Consider the following 20610-nt stretch of genomic DNA (forward strand, 5'->3'; position numbering starts at 1 on the left):
GTTCACTTACCTATTCCCACTGCTCCGGGTCCACTTTGCGATCCTCCGGCGTCTTCTGCATTTTCTCTAGGGTCCGGGCCTTGCTTTCTGTCGTCGTTATTACATCGCTGCGCATGCCGTGCGTAATAACGTCACCAGAAAGCGAGGCCCGGACACCGGAGAAAATGCGGAAGAAGCTGGAGGATCCGGAAGAAGACGCCGGAGCAGCGGGACAGCATCGGGAGCCCCTGGGACAGCATCGGGAGCGGTGAGGACGTGGTCCGGAGCGGCGGGGACAGGTGAGTATTAAATGCACTTTTTACATTGCACGGATCCCTCAACATACGATGGATTCGACAAACGATGGGTCGTTTGGAACGAATTACCATCGTATGTTGAGGGACCACTGTATATACAACTCACAAATACATGGGTATGTGACACTTGCGGTGGGCAACCGGAGGAGGAGAGGAGACCCGGGGTCCGATGGAGCACAACAAAAATCTGGATAAAAAGGTAAAGGGTAGAGTAAATTTCTGTTATTCTTTACTTATGTTCTACAATCTATACTACAGCATCTAGTACTGCAAGTCAATGCATTAAGCGGAGTCGCAATACGTTTTCCAAGCTCTTATTTGAACAGTTAAACTAATGTTTTATTTCATTCAATGCTTCTTTGCAACATACTATATTTTTCAGCTGTATGTCATTACTGTTAATTTGTTTAAAACCCAATAAAAATAATTGAACTAATGGTTCCTCAGCATACGATGGTAATCCGTTCCAAATGAACCATCGTTTGTTGAAACCATCGTATGTTGAGGGATCAGTGCAATGTAAAGTATAGGGTATAGGAAGTTGTACTCACCTGTCCCCGCCGCTCCGGACCCGTCACCGCTCGTCAACGCTGCCCTGGATGTCGCCGTCCATCGCTGTTGCTGCGTCCCCGTGGTGTCCCCGACGCTCCGGACGTCTCTGCTTCCCCAGGATCATCGCTCTCACGTCCCCGCCGACGTGATGACGACGATGGAGAGCGCCGGCGATGCGAGGAATCCCGAAGAGGATGGTCCGGAGCCCCGAGACTATCACCGGAGGACACGGGGCACCATAAACGGCTATCCGGTGGCAGCTAAAGCAGTCTGCGCTGCCGGATAGCCGTTTATGCGATGTCCCCGACATACAAAATCATCGTATGTTGATGCTGCCTTCAACATGCGAGGCGGGGGGTACCCAGCGTGGGACAGCACGGTTTTGTGCCGGACTGGCACTTCCTCAAGCCACCCAAAAAAAAATTGGTTATTCCCATTACATGTGTGTTCCCATTGGTGGGGGTCTGTTAGGACCCCCACCAATCTGGAGATTGAATGCATACATCTAGTCATCTATTTTGCTCTAGAGAATTGCACAAAACTAGCACTGCAGCCCCCTTATTTTCATATCAGTGGGGGTCCCAGCAGTCAGCCCCTTACCAATCATAAAGTGGTGGCATATCTTTCTGTGATGGCATAAATGTCCTGATTGACACTTGAGGACTCCTAAATGGGCGCTGTCATTAAAATAAATTTTTGCTATTGCAATCCTTGGTAAATAAAAAATCTTTCTAATGTAATTTTTTTTTTAAAGAAAACAAAGTTTTCTATGTTTTATTTGTGTTTAAAAAAAGCTGCCACTAGGTGTCTCCCTAGTTGTCCAGAGCACATTTCCCCCCATCTCTTGCACAGACTTTGGACTCCTGCTGGCCTGGCAGAAGTCCAAAATCAGGAAATGCAGTCTGGAGTGCTGATGGGGTGTGTGTGCAGCCTTAGCCAGCAATAGCTCATCTCACACTGAACTGCTCTGGGCTGTGTGTAGCAGAGTGAGGGAGGAAGTTCTCCCCTGTATGGCTTCAGATGATGTCACGCCTGCTGGGGAACGCCCCTTCCCAGTCGGCGAATCTGACTGAGACTGATCAGAAAATACAGAGCAATATCAAGGTAGAAAACTAAAAAATTATAAAAAATAAAGGCAGGGGGTGGTTTATCATGATGGGGGCAGTGAACTGGGAGGATTATAAAATGTAACAAGATCATGATTAAAGGGGTACTTCGCTGCTCAGCATTTGGAACAAACTGTTCAAAATGCTGGAGCCGGAGCCGGGAACTCGTGATGTCATAGCCCCTCCACCTCATGAAGTCACGCCCCGCCCCCTCAATGCAAGTCTATGGGAGGGGGCGTGACGCCCCCTCCCATAGACATACATTGAGGGGGCGGGGCTATGACATCACGAGCTCCCAGCACTGGCTCTAGCATTCGGAACAATTTTTTCCAAATGCTGAGCAGCGGAGTACCCCTTTAAGGTAGTGTTAATGCACCTAATGACATATCTGTAGTTGGGCAAAATGTAACAACTGCTGTCAGTGACTGTGTAAGCTCGGGCTTCTGTCTATTGTTTTTCTATCATCTAATCCTTGTTTCTTTTGCATGGAAGCTTTCCTTTCTTCTCTCTTTTACCATTTATTTATATTAGTCACTCTTACGTATATTATCTATACTGTGCCATAGTTATACCCTTTTTTTTTCTATGCTTAACTGCAGGTGGACCCCTGTGGGCACTGGTGTTGCGGAGGTAGTGGTCGCCGCCCAGCGCTACGCCAGTGTCAGGTTAGGGACCCAATCTGACTAGGTGGCCTTGACGTGGCGAGTGGGCTTGTATTTTTTGATCAAAATATATAACAACAACCTGTTAGTTTTTGAATTTATGCTGAGAAGCAATTACCATATTTTTCGCCGTATAAGACGCAATTTTTTTCTTCCCCAAAACTGGGGGGGAAAAGTCGGTGCATCTTATACGCTGAATACACCCCTATTGCGGCGGTCCCTGCGGCCATCAACGGCCGGGACCCGCGGCTAATACAGGACATCACCGATCGCGGTGATGCCCTGTATTAACCCTTCAGATGCGGCGATCAAAGCTGACCGCCGCGTCTGAAGCGAAAGGGACACTAACCCGGCTGTTCGGGACCGCCGCGAACAGCCCGACTGAATAGCCGGGTTAGTACTTACAGGACACCGGGAGGGACCTTACCTGCCTCCTCAGTGTCTTCTCCGTTCAGGGATCCCCTGTATGGCCGGCGCTCTCCTTCCTCGTCATCACGTCGTCGCGTACGTGCGTCGGCGTGCGTAACGACGTGATGGCGGCGACGGAGAGCGAGGATACCCGGCCGGCAGCAGAGACGTTCGGGAGCGACGGGGACACGGTGACAGCGATGGAGCGACATCCAGGGCAGCGGTGACGGGTCCGGAGCGGCGGGGACACGTGAGTATTACTTCCTATGCAGTGGTCTTCAATCCGCAGGTTGAAGACCACTATTGGGTTCAAAATCTTTATTTTTTTTTGATTTTACACCTATAAATTGGGTGCGTCTTATACGCCGGTGCGTCCTATAGGATGAAAAATACGGTAGATCAAAATACAAATTGTGAATGCGCGGCTGTATTTCTGTTTCTCTGTTTTTGTTTTAGGACTCTAAGGTAAGATTTACAGTAAAACCTCATTGAGAAGACCACTAAAATTCCATGAAAAAGTGATCTTATACTGGGACAGTCTTCTCAAAAATGTATGGCAACTGTGCATATTGTATAGTGGACAGAAAATCCATCACACAAAATCTGGTCCGGATAAGATGCTGGTCTTCTGAAGTGGGTGGTCTTTTGGAGGGTCTTTTGAATCACTGTAATTCATGGAACAATCATTTCATAAAAAGCTACAATACTATGGTAAGGCAACAATTTGGAAAGTATGAAAACATACATGTAACACTCATGGAGGTGGTGGATCCACTGGATCTGTGTGGAAGATGACGTTGGCCGTACCAGGGAGTGGAGTCTAAGGTGCCGCTGGTTTCACCAGAGCCCGCCGCAAAGCGGGATGGACTTGCTGCGGCAGGCGGCACCCAGGTTGCTACCCCTGGCACGAATCGACCACACAGGCTGCCGAGATGAAACGTAGCACAGGAAAGATGAGGCAACTCGTAGACAGGACTAGCAGAAGGTCAGGGCTGGCGGCACAGTTGTGTGGTCAGGAAACGTAACGGGAGGTCAGCAGGCGGGCAGCACAGAAGCAAGGTCAGGTCACGGAGCGGAAGGCCAGAACACACCACAGAAACGCTTTCTCTTGGGCACAGGGCACACAAAAATCCGACAAGAGGTAGAGGGAGGTGCACATACAAGGAAAGGACAGGTGCAAACACTAATTAAGGGCGCACTGGCCCTTTAAATCTCAGAGCTCCGGCGTGCGCCTGCTCTAGGAAGTGGGAGCACGCGCGCCGGGCAAGAGAACCAGTGGAGAAGCCAGCAGGAGCAAAGGGTAAGTGACGGCCCAAGATTTGCATGTGGGCGCGTCCCTCGATGCGAATCCCGGGTCCCCGGAGGAAGGAGGAGAAGAATGCTCACAGCCAGAGCGAGTGGCGGGGCGCTTGCCGCAGCAATACAGGGGGACATTTATCAAGGTATTTAGAGCCTTTTTTTTTTTTTTTTTTGCTTACAAAAGTCACACAAAAAGTCGCATATGCAACTAAGCACTTTTTTGTGCGATTTTTGTGGGTAAGAAAAAAGTTACAAACAGCCCTACCTAAGCATAATTTCAGTAGGGCTGACAGCTATACATATATATATATATATATATATATATATATATATATATATGGACAGCTTTAGTCTCATAGCAGTAGACATCTTTAGTAGATATATTAAATGAGGTTACCCAGGAATAGAAGAACAAAGCAAATTTCTTTCAAAAACAGCTCCACGTCTGCCTCTAGGTTGGGTGAGGTTTTACAACTTGGCTCCATTCATTTCAATGGAACTGAGCTGCAGAACCACAGTCAACCTGGAGACAGACGGGGAGCGGCTTTTGAAAGAAATTAGCTCTGTTCTTCTATTTATGGATAACCCCTTTAAGTCTACATCCTGATCCTAGTTGTTGAAGGGTTAAATAAAAGTTTTGAAGGCATTCGTGTACCTGTCGTACAATTCCTATATGTCTCTCTACTTGTACAACTCCTGAATGACATACCAGAGAGCTGTTGAGTTGGTGGCCATGACCCCATCGTCCCATCAAAGAACATTCCGTGACATCTCTGTCCTTGAATTACCGTATATACTCGAGTATAAGCTGAGTTTTTCAGAACGATTTTTCGTGCTGAAAACACCCCCCTCGGCTTATACTTGAGTGAACTCTCCACCCGCAGTGGTCTTAAACCTGCGGACCTCCAGAGGTTTCAAAACTACAACTCCCAGCAAGCCCGGGCAGCCATCGGCTGTCTGGGCTTGCTGGGAGTTGTAGTTTTGAAACCTCTGGAGGTCCGCAGGTTGAAGACCACTGCGGCCTTCGACATCATCCAGCCCCCTCTCAACCCCTTTAGTTCTGTACAGTACTCGCCTCCGCTCGGCGCTGGTCCGGTGCTGCAGGACTGTCCGGTGAGGAGGTGGTCCGGTGGGATAGTGGTTCCGGGCTGCTATCTTCACCGGGGAGGCCTCTTCTAAGCGCTTCGGGCCCGGCCCCAGAATAGTCACGTTGCCTTGACGACAACGCAGAGGTACGTTCATTACCAACGCCCTTCTGCGTCATCGTCAAGGCAACGCCTCTATTCTGGGACCGAAGCGCGGAGAAGAGGCCTCCCCGGTGAAGATAGCAGCCCGGAACCACTATCCCACCGGACGACCTCCCCACCGGACAGTCCTGCAGCACCGGACCACCGCCGAGTGGAGGCGAGTACTGTACAGAACTAAAGGGGGTGAGAGGGGGCAGGATGATGTCGAAGGCCGCAGTGGTCTTCAACCTGCGGACCTCCAGAGGTTTCAAAACTACAACTCCCAGCAAGCCCGGACAGCCGATGGCTGCCCGGGCTTGCTAAGAGTTGTAGTTTTGAAACCTCTGGAGGTCCGTAGGTTGAAGACCACTGAGGGCGGATAGTTCACAAGAGGATGATGACAAGAGGATGATGACAAGGGGATGATGAAGGGGGGCGGGGGTGTGGGATGATGACAAGGGGATGATGACAAGGGGATGATGAAGGGGGGTGGGGATGATGACAAGGGGATGATGAAGGGGGTGGGGATGATAACAGGGGGATGATGAAGGGGGGTGGGGATGATGACAAGGGGATGATGAAGGGGGGTGGGGATGATGACAAGGGGATGATGACAGGGTGATGATGATGAGGGCCTGGATGATGACAGGGGGGGATGATGTATTTCCCACCCTAGGCTTATACTCGAGTCAATAACTTTTCCTGGGATTTTGAGGTGAAATTAGGGGCCTCGGCTTATATTCGGGTCGGCTTATACTCGAGTATATACGGTATGCCATAAAGTGGTTAACAAGTGGTAAGAATGCTTCATGGAGAAATCACCTTGATTTCATGGTCTGCAATATATGGTAATATATTTAGAATTGGGAAAGAGCAATCCAGTGGATATGATGATGAGTATACAGCCGGTAATAATGGTGGAGGTCGGGGCTATAGAATTCATAGAACCAATCATGTCCGACATCAGACAGTACTGTAGAGCTAAGAAAATGTATCTATTATACTTTTTATTTACTAAATAAACTAAAACAAGGCTGCAAAACCTGGCTTATATAGCAGTCACCCTTCCTAGGATCTAACAAAGGCTCCCAGTACTCAGATACCCTCAGGACTTATAGTAAGGGTATGTTCACGCTGAGGAATTTAACCCCTTAAGGACAGAGGGTTTTTCCGTTTTTGCATTTTAATTTTTTCCTCATCACTTTCTAAAAATCATAACGCTTTCAATTTTGCACATAAAATTCCATATTATGGCTTATTTTTTGCGTCACCAATTCTACTTTGCAGTGACATTAGTCATTTTACCCAAAAACCCACGGTGAAAGGAAAAAAAAAATTATTGTGGGACAAACTTTTGGGGGCTTCTGTTTCTACGCAGTGCATTTTTTAGTAAAAATAACACCTAATCTTTATTCTGTAGGTCCATACGGTTAAAATGATCCCCTACTTATATAGGTTGGATACTGTCGTACTTCGGAAAAAAATCATAACTACATGCAGGAAAATTTATGTCAAAAATTCTCATCTTCTGACCCCTATAACTGTTTTATTTTTCTGCATACGGGTCGGTATGAGGGCTCATTTTTTTGTGCCGTATTCTGAAGTTTTTATTGGTACCATTTTTGTATTGATCAGACTTTTTGATCACTTTTTATTGATTTTTTTCAAGATATAAAAAGTGACCAAAAATACGCTATTTTGGACTTTGGAATTTTTTTTGACCGTGTGGTTTAATTAACAATATATTTTTATAGTTTGGACATTTCCGCACGCGGCAATTCCACATATGTTTATTTTTAATTGTATTTACACAGTTTTTTTTTTATGGGAAAAGGGGGGTGATTCAAACTTTTATAGCTCCCATAGGGACCTATAACACTGCACACACTGATCTTATGCTGATCCCTGCAAAGGCATAGCTTTGCATGGCTCAGCGAGATAGGGGCTCAATTGCTCAAGCCTGTAGCTCAGGCTAGGAGTAATCAAACCCCGATCGGAAGCGGCGGAGACAGGTAAGGGGACCTCTGTTTGCGTCCTAGCTGATCGGAACATCGCGATTTTATCGCAATGTCCTGATCAGCCCGACTGAGCTGCCGGGAAGCGTTTACTTTCATTTTCAGACGCGGCGGTCAACTTTGTTCGCCACGTCCGAAGGGTTAATAGCGCGTGCCACAACGATCTGTGCCGCGTGCTGTTAGCCCAGGGTCCCGGCCATGAATAGCAGACTGGACCGACCCGGTGTGATGCAGGGTCACGGTGTGACCCCGTTTTAAACACCGGGACCAGGCGTAGGACATACAGGTACGCCCTACATCCTTAAGAGGTTAAGAGGATTTCATGAAGGAACAATTTGGTCAGGAAATAGTTGATTTCTGTCATTTTATCCATCGTCTGGAATTCACGCAGAATTTCGGTGCATATTTTCCACGTGGAAATAAAGAGGAATGGAGGGGGAGGCTATCAATTCTACTTTTGTGGATTCCGCGCAAAACGGATTTTGTCAGGAAAAAAAAAATCCCATTGACTTCATTAGGCTTTTACTCACAGATTCCACCTGAAGAATGAACATGTTCTATCGTCAGGCGGAACAGAATTCAGCGTCGGAATTCCGCTAGCGCAAATTCCTCAGTGTGAACAGGACAGCAGAAAGTCCATTAAAGTCAATGGAAAATGACTTGATGAATAAATTGGAGCAGAAAAAGCAAGCGGAATTACTCAAGTAAATTCCCTTTGAATAATTCAATTAGATCAATAGATAACAGCCAGTGATGGGACAGATGACAATCAAGGACAACAATGCTGCCCTTGTTTGTCATCTGTCCGATCACTGGATCTAACTCTCAATATCTTTCCCTTTAACTTTCCCTAAACTAAACTGAAAAGAAGACTAAGCTAGCTGTCCCTGTAACATCCCTGCACTAGCCCTAAACTATGCAAAGGAAACAAGCAAAGGGCACTAAGACCCAGAAAAACACAACTGAGGCAAAACACTGAGAGTATCCAGACAGAAAAACTAAAGAAGGCTTTATGGCTTCCAAATATCAAAATCAGGGTAACATGAACATGAAACCGGAAAGAGACAAGAAACATAAGACAAGAATGTGGAATAAAGGCTTTTGAATTCTATAGGAGAATTATGTGCAGGAAAAGGGAGGAGAGGAGAGGGGCTGTTACTATTACCTATTATTAAAGGGGTATTCCAGGAAAAAACTTCTTTATATATATATATATATATATATATATATATATATATATATATATATATCAACTGGCTCCAGAAAGTTAAACAGATTTGTAGATTACTTCTATTAAAAAATATTAATCCTTTCAGTACTTATGAGCTTCAGAAGTTAAGGTTGTTCTTTTCTGTCTAAATCCTCTCTGATGACACCTGTCTCGGGAAACGCCCAGTTTAGAAGAGGTTTGCTATGGGGATTTGCTTCTAAACTGGGCGTTTCCCGAGACAGGTGTCATCAGAGAGGATTTAGACAGAAAAGAACAACCTTAACTTCAGAAGCTCATAAGTACTGAAAGGATTAAGATTTTCTAATAGAAGTAATTTACAAATCTGTTTAACTTTCTGGAACCAGTTGACATATAGAAAAAAAAGTTTTTTCCTGGAATACCCCTGTCACGATTCGGCTGGCAGGAGGTGGATCCTCTGTGCCAGAGAGGGATTGGCGTGGACCGTGCTAGTGGACCGGTTCTAAGTTACTACTGGTTTTCACCAGAGCCCGCCGCAAAGCGGGATGGTCTTGCAGCGGCGGTAGTAACCAGGTCGTATCCACTAGCAACGGCTCAACCTCTCTGACTGCTGAAGATAGGCGCGGTACAAGGGAGTAGACAAGAGCAAGGTCGGACGTAGCAGAAGGTCGGGGCAGGCAGCAAGGATCGTAGTCAGGGGCAACGGCAGGAGGTCTGGAACACAGGCTAGGAACACACAAGGGAACGCTTTCACTGGCAAGATGGCAACAAGATCCGGCAAGGAAGGGAAGGGGAAGTGAGGTTATATAGGAAGTGCACAGGTGAACACACTAATTAGAACCACTGCGCCAATCAGTGGCGCAGTGGCCCTTTAAATCGCAGAGACCGGCGCGCGCGCGCCCTAGGGAGCGGGGCCGCGCGCGCCGGGACAGGACCGACGGAGAGCGAGTCAGGTACGGGAGCCGGGGTGCGCATCGCGAGCGGGCGCCACCCGCATCGCGAATCGCATCCCGGCTGGAGGCGGTATCGCAGCGCACCCGGTCAGTGGATCTGACCGGGGCGCTGCAGTAGCGAGGATGTGGCGAGCGCTCCGGGGAGGAGCGGGGACCCGGAGCGCTCGGCGTAACAACCCCTTTTATAGGAGAGTGCTTTGGACATTCTTTGTTACCCATGAAGGGGTAATTGTGTAGGAAGGGGAGGAGATAATTTGTGACCATCACCTCATCATCCATTTATTTCTATGGTAGAGTGTATTGGGCATGCTCTATGACCCATGCAAAGGTCACAGTGCGGAAAGGGGGAGGAGAAATGCTGTGACCATCACCTATAGTGAATGGCGGATCCCGTGTTATCTATTCATAGTTGTTACCTGCCATTGTAATTTTGTCTAATGATAATGGGATGACTGCTGAAAAGTGATCAGTACAGAATGAGATGCCCGAGACTATCCTGAGGCACTATGGCAGTGGTCTTCAACCTGCGGACCTCCAGAATATTCGTCCATATATACGCAAAATTTTGCGAATTCGAATATGGCCTATGCCGCTCAACACTAGTCATTGTGTAGGAAGGGGAGGAGCTAATCTGTGACCATCACCTCATCATCCATTTATTTCTATGGTAGAGTGTATTGGGCATGCTCTATGACCCATGCAAAGGTCACAGTACAGAAAGGGGGAGGAGAAATGCTGTGACCATCACCTATTGTGAATGGCGGATCCCGTGTTATCTATTCATAGTTGTTACCTACTATTGTAATTTTGTCTGTAATGATAATGGGATGACTGCTGAAAAGTGATCAGTACAGAATGAGACGCCCGAGACTATCCTGAGGCTCTATGGCAGTGGTCTTCAACCTGCTGACCTCCAACCTGCGGACCTCCAGAATATTCGTCCATATATTCGCTAAATATCGCGAATTCGAATATGGCCTATGCCGCTCAACACTAGTCATTGTGTGGGAAGGGGAGGAGATAATCTGTGACCATCACCTCATCATCCATTTATTTCTATGGTAGAGTGTATTGGGCATGCTCTTTGACCCATGCAAAGGTCACAGTGCGGAAAGAGGGAGGAGAAATGCTGTGACCATCACCTATTGTGAATGGCGGATCCCGTGTTACCTATTCATAGTTGTTACCTGCCATTGTAAATTTGTCTGTAATGATAATGAGATGACTGCTGAAAAGTGATCAGTACAGAATGAGACGTCCGAGACAATCCTGAGGCTCTATGGCAGTGGTCTTCAACCTGTGGACCCCCAACCTGCGGACCTCCATAATATTTGTCACGATTCGGCTGGCAGGAGGTGGATCCTCTGTGCCAGAGAGGGATTGGCGTGGACCGTGCTAGTGGACCGGTTCTAAGCTGCTACTGGTTTTCACCAGAGCCCGCCGCAAAGCGGGATGGTCTTGCAGCGGCGGTAGCAACCAGGTCGTATCCACTAGCAACGGCTCAACCTCTCTGACTGCTGAAGATAGGCGCGGTACAAGGGAGTAGACAAGAGCAAGGTCGGACGTAGCAGAAGGTCAGGGCAGCAAGGATCGTAGTCAGGGGCAACGGCAGGAGGTCTGGAACACAGGCTAGGAACACACTGGGAAACGCTTTCACTGGCACGATGGCAACAAGATCCGGCAAGGAAGGGAAGGGGAAGTGAGGTTAAATAGGGAAGTGCACAGGTGAATGGACTGATTAAGCCAACTGCGCCAATCAGCGGCGCAGTGGCCCTTTAAATCGTAGAGACCCGGCGCGCGCGCGCCCTAAGGAGCGGGGCCGCGCGCGCCGGGACAGGACCGACGGAGAGCGAGTCAGGTACGGGAGCCGGGGTGCGCATCGCGAGCGGGCGCCACCCGCATCGCGAATCGCATCCCGGCTGGGAGAGGTATCGCAGCGCACCCGGTCAGCAGGTCTGACCGGGGCGCTGCGATTGCGAGGATGTTGCGAGCGCTCCGGGGAGGAGCGGGGACCCGGAGCGCTCGGCGTAACAGTACCCCCCCCCTTGGGTCACCCCCTCTTCTTGGAGCCTGAGAACCTGAGGACCAGACTTTTGTCTAGGATGTTGTCCTCAGGTTCCCAGGATCTCTCTTCAGGACCACAGCCAGCCCTCCCAATCTATCAAAAAAAAATCTTTTTCCTCTGACCGTCTTGGAGGCCAGTATCTCCTTTACAGAGAAGATGTCAGAAGAACCGGAAACAGGAGTGGGAGAAACAAGTTTGGGAGAGAAACGGTTGATGATGAGTGGTTTAAGGAGAGAGACATGGAAGGCATTGGGAATACGAAGAGAAGGAGGAAGAAGGAGTTTGTAAGAGACAGGATTAATCTGGCACAAGACTTTGAAAGGACCAAGATAGCGTGGTCCCAGTTTGTAACTGGGGACACGAAAGCGAACATATTTAGCGGAGAGCCATACCTTGTCTCCGGGAGCAAAGATGGGGGGAGCTCTTCTTTTCTTATCGGCAAACTTTTTCATGCGAGATGAAGCCTGTAAAAGAGAATTTTGGGTCTCTTTCCATATGGTGGAAAGATCACGAGTCACTTCATCTACAGCGGGCAAACCAGAGGACAAGGGAATAGGGAGGGGGGGAAGAGGGTGACGGCCGTACACCACGAAAAATGGGGATTTAGCAGAAGATTCAGAGACTCTAAAGTTGTACGAGAATTCGGCCCAAGGTAGAAGATCTGCCCAGTCATCCTGGCGGGAGGAAACAAAATGCCGTAAATAATCACCCAGGACCTGGTTAATTCTTTCTACTTGCCCATTGGATTGAGGATGATAAGCAGAAGAGAAGTTTAATTTAATCTTGAGTTGTTTACAGAGAGCCCTCCAGAATTTTGACACGAATTGGACACCTCTATCTGAGACAATCTGCGTGGGCAAATCGTGAAGACGAAAAATGTGTACAAAAAATTGTTTTGCCAACTGAGGCGCTGAAGGAAGACCAGGAAGAGGAATAAAATGTGCCATCTTGGAAAATCGATCAACGACCACCCAAACAACAGTGTTGCCACGGGATGGGGGTAGGTCTGTAATAAAGTCCATACCAATCAGAGACCAAGGCTGTTCGGGGACAGGCAGAGGGTGAAGGAGACCAGCAGGCTTCTGGCGAGGAGTCTTATCCCGGGCACAGACAGTACAGGCCCGCACAAAATCAACAACATCTGTTTCCAGAGTCGGCCACCAATAGAAACGAGAGATGAGTTGCAAGGACTTTTTGATGCCCGCATGGCCTGCGAGGTGGGAGGAGTGACCCCATTTGAGAATCCCGAGACGCTGGCGTGGAGAAACGAAGGTCTTCCCTGGAGGAGTTTGTCTGATGGAGGCTGGAGAAGAGGAGATCAGACAGTCAGGAGGAATGATGTGTTGCGGAGAGACCTCTACTTCCGAGGCATCCGAGGAACGAGAGAGAGCATCGGCCCTAATGTTCTTGTCGGCAGGGCGAAAATGAATTTCAAAGTTAAAACGGGCAAAGAACAACGACCACCTGGCCTGGCGAGGATTCAGCCGTTGGGCAGACTGGAGATAGGAGAGATTCTTGTGATCGGTGAAAATGATAACTGGAAATTTTGATCCCTTCAGCAGATGCCTCCATTCCTCAAGTGCCAATTTAATGGCCAGTAGTTCTCGTTCCCCGATGGAGTAGTTCCTCTCCGCCGGAGAGAAGGTCCTAGAAAAAAAACCACAAGTAACAGCATGCCCGGAGGAATTTTTTTGTAGAAGGACCGCTCCAGCTCCCACTGAGGAGGCATCAACCTCCAATAGGAAGGGTTTAGATGGGTCAGGTCTGGAGAGCACGGGAGCAGAAGAAAAGGCAGACTTGAGCCGTTTAAATGCGTCTTCCGCTTGGGGAGACCAGGACTTAGGATTGGCATTCTTCTTGGTTAAAGCCACGATAGGAGCCACAATAGTGGAAAAATGTGGAATGAATTGTCTGTAATAATTGGCGAACCCCAAAAAACGTTGGATAGCACGGAGTCCGGAGGGGCGTGGCCAATCTAAGACGGCAGAGAGTTTATCTGGGTCCATTTGTAGTCCCTGGCCAGAGACCAAGTATCCTAGGAAAGGAAGAGATTGACATTCAAATAGACATTTCTCCATTTTGGCATAAAGTTGATTGTCTCGAAGTCTCTGAAGAACCATGCGGACATGCTGGCGATGTTCTTCTAAGTTGGCAGAAAAAATCAGAATATCGTCCAGATACACAACAACACAGGAATATAAGAGATCACGAAAAATTTCATTAACAAAGTCTTGGAAGACGGCAGGGGCGTTGCACAGGCCAAAGGGCATGACCAGATACTCAAAGTGTCCGTCTCTGGTGTTAAATGCAGTTTTCCATTCGTCCCCCTCCCTGATGCGGATGAGATTATATGCACCTCTTAAGTCCAGTTTGGTAAAGATGTGGGCACCTTGAAGGCGATCAAAGAGTTCAGAGATAAGAGGTAGGGGGTAGCGGTTCTTCACCGTGATTTTATTAAGTCCGCGGTAATCAATGCAAGGACGTAGGGAGCCATCTTTTTTGGACACAAAGAAAAATCCAGCTCCGGCAGGAGAGGAGGATTTGCGGATAAACCCCTTTTTTAAATTTTCCTGGATGTATTCAGACATAGCAAGAGTCTCTGGGGCGGACAGAGGATAAATTCTGCCCCGGGGTGGAGTAGTGCCTGGGAGGAGGTCAATAGGACAGTCAAAAGGCCTGTGAGGGGGTAAAGTCTCAGCTTGCTTTTTGCAAAATACGTCAGCATAGTCCATATAAGCCTTGGGGAGACCGGTTACAGGGGGAACCACAGGGTCACGGCAGGGAGTACTGGGAACCGGTTTAAGACAGTCCTTGAAACAAGAAGTACCCCAGCTCTTGATCTCTCCTGTGGACCAATCAAGGGTTGGGGAATGGCGTTGAAGCCACGGTAGTCCAAGGAGAATTTCGGAAGTGCAATTGGAGAGGACCAAAAACTCAATTTTTTCGTGATGAGGTCCGATGCACATTAGAAGGGGTTCCGTGCGGTAACGCACGGCACAGTCCAATCTTTCATTGTTAACACAATTGATGTAGAGGGGTCTGGCGAGACTGGTCACTGGGATGTTGAACCTGTTGATGAGGGAGGCCAAAATAAAATTTCCTGCAGATCCGGAATTCAAGAAGGCCTTAGTAGAGAAGGAGAAGGTAGAGGCAGATATCCGCACAGGCACAGTAAGGCGTGGAGAAGCAGAGTTGACATCAAGAACTGTCTCACCTTTGTGCGGAGTCAGCGTACGTCTTTCCAGGCGGGGAGGACGGATAGGACAATCCTTCAGGAAGTGTTCGGTACCGGCACAGTACAGGCAAAGATTCTCCATGCGGCGTCGTGTCCTCTCTTGAGGTGTCAAGCGAGACCGGTCAACTTGCATAGCCTCCACGGCGGGAGGCACAGGAACGGATTGCAGAGGACCAGAGGAGAGAGGAGCCGGGGAGAAAAAACGCCTCGTGCGAACAAAGTCCATATCCTGGCGGAGCTCCTGACGCCTTTCGGAAAAACGCATGTCAATGCGAGTGGCAAGATGAATGAGTTCATGCAGGTTAGCAGGAATTTCTCGTGCGGCCAGAACATCTTTAATGTTGCTGGATAGGCCTTTTTTAAAGGTCGCGCAGAGGGCCTCATTATTCCAGGATAGTTCGGAAGCAAGAGTACGGAATTGGATGGCGTACTCGCCAACGGAAGAATTACCCTGGACCAGGTTCAACAGGGCAGTCTCAGCAGAAGAGGCTCGGGCAGGTTCCTCAAAGGCACTTCGAATTTCCGAGAAGAAGGAGTGTACAGAGGCAGTGACGGGGTCATTGCGGTCCCAGAGCGGTGTGGCCCATGACAGAGCTTTCCCAGACAGAAGGCTGACTACGAAAGCCACCTTAGACCTTTCAGTAGGAAACTGGTCCGACATCATCTCCAAGTGCAGGGAACATTGTGAAAGAAAGCCACGGCAAAACTTGGAGTCCCCATCAAATTTATCCGGCAAGGAAAGTCGTAGGCCGGAAACGGCCACTCGCTGCGGAGGAGGTGCAGGAGCTGGCGGAGGAGATGATTGCTGAAGCTGTGGTAGTAGCTGCTGTAGCATCACGGTCAGTTGAGACAGCTGGTGGCCTTGTTGCGCTATCTGTTGCGACTGCTGGGCGCCCACCGTGGTGAGGTCGGCGACAACTGGCAGTGGAACTTCAGCGGGATCCATGGCCGGATCTACTGTCACGATTCGGCTGGCAGGAGGTGGATCCTCTGTGCCAGAGAGGGATTGGCGTGGACCGTGCTAGTGGACCGGTTCTAAGCTGCTACTGGTTTTCACCAGAGCCCGCCGCAAAGCGGGATGGTCTTGCAGCGGCGGTAGCAACCAGGTCGTATCCACTAGCAACGGCTCAACCTCTCTGACTGCTGAAGATAGGCGCGGTACAAGGGAGAAGACAAGAGCAAGGTCGGACGTAGCAGAAGGTCGGGGCAGGCAGCAAGGATCGTAGTCAGGGGCAACGGCAGGAGGTCTGGAACACAGGCTAGGAACACACTGGGAAACGCTTTCACTGGCATGATGGCAACAAGATCCGGCAAGGAAGGGAAGGGGAAGTGAGGTTAAATAGGGAAGTGCACAGGTGAATGGACTGATTAAGCCAACTGCGCCAATCAGCGGCGCAGTGGCCCTTTAAATCGTAGAGACCCGGCGCGCGCGCGCCCTAAGGAGCGGGGCCGCGCGCACCGGGACAGGACCGACGGAGAGCGAGTCAGGTACGGGAGCCGGGGTGCGCATCGCGAGCGGGCGCCACCCGCATCGCGAATCGCATCCCGGCTGGGAGAGGTATCGCAGCGCACCCGGTCAGCAGGTCTGACCGGGGCGCTGCGATTGCGAGGATGTTGCGAGCGCTCCGGGGAGGAGCGGGGACCCGGAGCGCTCGGCGTAACAATATTCATCCATATATTCGCGAAATATCGCGAATTCGAATATGGCCTATACCGCTCAACACTAGTCATTGTGTAGGAAGGGGAGGAGCTAATCTGTGACCATCACCTCATCATCCATTTATTTCTATGGTAGAGTGTATTGGGCATGCTCTTTGACCCATGCAAAGGTCACAGTGCGGAAAGAGGGAGGAGAAATGCTGTGACCATCACCTATTGTGAATGGCGGATCCCATGTTATCTATTCATAGTTGTTACCTGCCATTGTAATTTTGTCTGTAATGATAATGGGATGACTGCTGAAAAGTGATCAGTACAGAATGAGACGTCCGAGACTATCCTGAGGCTCTATGGCTGTGGTCTTCAACCTGCGGACCTCCAGATGTTGCAAAACTACAAGTCCCAGCATGCCCGGACAGCCAACGGCTGTCCGGGCATGCTGGGAGTTGTAGTTTTGCAACATCTGGAGGTCCGCAGGTTGAAGACCACTGCTCTTTCGCCAGAGGGGAACTGGAAGGTTTTATAAATTTTTTGATACAGAAAGTGACATAGAAAATAAATAAATAAATAAATAAAAAGGAATAAAAATAAAACAAAACAAAAACAGCAAAAACCTTTTTTTTTTTTAATTATTTTGACATAAAAAGCTATATAAAAAATAGATAATTTTGTCCCGACACATTGGCCCTAAGATGAGAATAACCCCATCCACCTGTGATAAGGATCGTCCATTTCATTTCCTGTCCTGTTCAGGCGAAGGGTGAGTGCGGATATTCTGGAGATATACAGGAAAACCTGTGTAATTAGGTAAAGCGCACATTATAATTATTCTATCCGTAATATCTGTCATCGCTGTCCCCAAGGGAATTCTGAAATATGATTAAGCCATTTCCAGCGACATTTCTCTGGGCTTTTTATATCTTTGGGGAGATATTACGGGAACGTTGTAACTTACAGAAGCCAGAAATGCTGTAGATAAAGACAGTGAAAGGACAAGGTGTCCTGGAGGAGTATGAGCTGGCGGAAGGACTCTACCTGCTAATGGGGGGGATCCCACAGTCACACGGCACAAAGTACATGTACCCTCCTTTAACCCCTTAAGGACGCAGGGTTTTTCAGTTTTTGCATTTTCGTTTTTTCCTCCTTATCTTTTAAAAATCATAACCCTTTAAATTTTCCACCTAAAAGTCCCTATTATGGCTTATTTTTTGCGTCACCAATTCTACTTTGCAGTGACATCAGTCATTTTACCCAAAAATCCACGGCGGAATGGAAAAAAAATCATTGTACGACAAAATCGAAGAAAAAACGCCATTTTGTAACTTTTGGGGGCTTCCGTTTCTACGCAGTGCATATTTTGGTAAAAATAACACCTTATCATTATTTTGTAGGTCCATACAGTTAAAATGATCCCCTACTTATATAAGTTTGATTTTGTCGCACTTCTGGAAAAAATCATAACTACATGCAGGAAAATTTATACGTTTAAAAATGTCATCTTCTGACCCCTATAACTTTTTTATTTTTACACGTACCGGGCAGTATGAGGACTTTTTGCGCTGTAATCTGAAGTTTTTTTTTATACCATTTTTGTTTTGATCGGACTTTTTGATAACTTTTTATTCATTTTTTAATGGTAGAAAAAGTGACCAAAAATACGCTTTTTGGGACTTTATAATTTTTTTTGCGCGTACGCCTTTGACCGTGTGGTTTAATTAATGATATACTTTTATAGTTTGGACATTTCCGCACGCGGCGATACCGCATATGTTTATTTTTATTGACACTGTTTTATTTTTTTAATGGGAAAAGTGGGGTGATTCAAACTTTTATTAGGGACTTTTATTAGGGTCCCCATAGGGACCTATAACACTGCACACACTGATCTCTTATACTGATCATTATTATCCCATATGGACCTATAACACTGCACACACTGATCTCTTACACTGATCATTGTTATCCCATAGGGACCTATAACACTGCACACACTGATCTCTTATACTGATCATTGTTATCCCATATGGGCCTATAACACTGCACACACTGATCTCTTAAACTGATCATTGTTATCCCATAGGGACCTATAACACTGCACACACTGATCTCTTATACTGATCATTGTTATCCCATAGGGATCTATAACACTGCACACACTGATCTCTCATGCTGATCACTGGCGTGTATTAACACGCCTGTGATCAGTGTTATCGGCACTTGACTGCTCCTGCCTTGATCTCGGACATGGAGCAGTCATTCACCGATCGGACACCGAGGAGGCAGGTAAGGTCCCTCCCGGTGTCCTGTAAGCTGTTCGGGACTCCGCGATTTCACCGCGGTGTTCCCGAACAGCCCGACTGAGCAGCCGGGATAGTTTCACTTTCGCCTCAGACGCGGCGGTCAGCTTTGATCGCCACGTCTGAAGGGTTAATACAGGGCATCACCGCGATCGGTGATGTCCTGCATTAGCCACGGGTCCCGGCCGTTGATGGCCGCCGGGACCGACCCGATATGACGCGGGGTCACCGCGTGACCCCGTGGCATATCGCGGGAGCCGGCGGAGGACGTAAATATACGTCCTTCGTCGTTAAGGAGTTAAAGGGGTTATACAGGAAAAATGTATAGGTGGTACCAGTTTATTGGAGTAGACCAACCGGTATTAATAAACTGGCACCACCTATAAATTGCCGATCTAAACGGCTTAAACAAACTGGAACTTATTGTAGGACTTTTCTACTCATTTCTATAGGTCATATTGCACTACTTTTCTCCAGGACATTTGCAAACGTCTTTTTACAGGAACAATCCCATTCCTCAGACATTATTCATAGGACATCCTTATTTCTTACAGGATATATATTGTATTTCTTTACAGGTGTTACTTTCTCGACACACTATCATATACAGAACTTGATACCAAGGAGTGTGTCAATATATGTTAATATATGTCAATTTTAGTAGTAGTCTTATTTATGGGAATCTGTTCATACCCATTGGAATTTTATCATTACATTGCGCTACCGTAGGGCCCTGCGGGAAACGCTTTATATTTATAAGTTTGTTAAAAATTTATTTTAATATATTTTATTGTGGAATAAATATATACGTATTAAACTCTTCTTTTTCTTTGGGTAACACAGACACCCACCCAATACTATTTTTTTTATAGGGGTGTGCTGAGGACTGAATTCATATTACAGATTTGTGAATTACTTCTATTAAAAACATTCTTAATCCTTTCAGTACTTATGAGCTGCTGAAGCTGAGTTGTTCTTTTCTGTCTAAGTGCTCTCTGAAGACACCTGTCCTGGGAACTGTCCAGAGTAGGAGCAAATCCCCATAGCAAACCTCTTCTACTCTGTGCAGTTCCCGAGACAAGCAGAGATGTCAGCAGAGAGCACTGTTGTCAGACAGAAAAGAACAACTCAACTTCAGCAGCTGATAATTATTGGAAGGATTCAGATTTAATTAGATAAAATTAGAAGTAATTTACAAATCTGTTTATATATATATAAAGTTTTTTCCTGGAAAACCCGTTTAACCTTCCTCTTGGCTTCACATATCCCGGGATGAGCAGCTAAGACCAGTGTTGTTGGGAGTTGTCAGCTGTATCAACAGTCTGGGTAGGTGACGCTTCTATAAAGTCATTGACTAAGCTGGAAACTCCATAGCCTCAAATAGAAAGACATGTTAGATGTTTATATCCCCATGCGAAGCCCTTTGCGTGACCCACCTATGTGGTGAAATTGTTAAAGGGGTACTCCGCTGCCCTAGCTTTCGGAACATTTTGTTCCGAATGCTTAGAGTGGGCAGGGGTTGTGACGGCTACGCCCCTCATGACATCATACCACACCCCCTCAAAGCAAGTCTATGTAGACTTGCATAGAATTGCATTGAGGGGTTGTGGCATGACGTCGCGTGGGGCGTGGCCGTGACGTCATGACC

The sequence above is a fragment of the Hyla sarda genome, chromosome 5 (genome assembly GCF_029499605.1).
Source record: "Hyla sarda isolate aHylSar1 chromosome 5, aHylSar1.hap1, whole genome shotgun sequence".
Taxonomy (NCBI): domain Eukaryota; kingdom Metazoa; phylum Chordata; class Amphibia; order Anura; family Hylidae; genus Hyla; species Hyla sarda.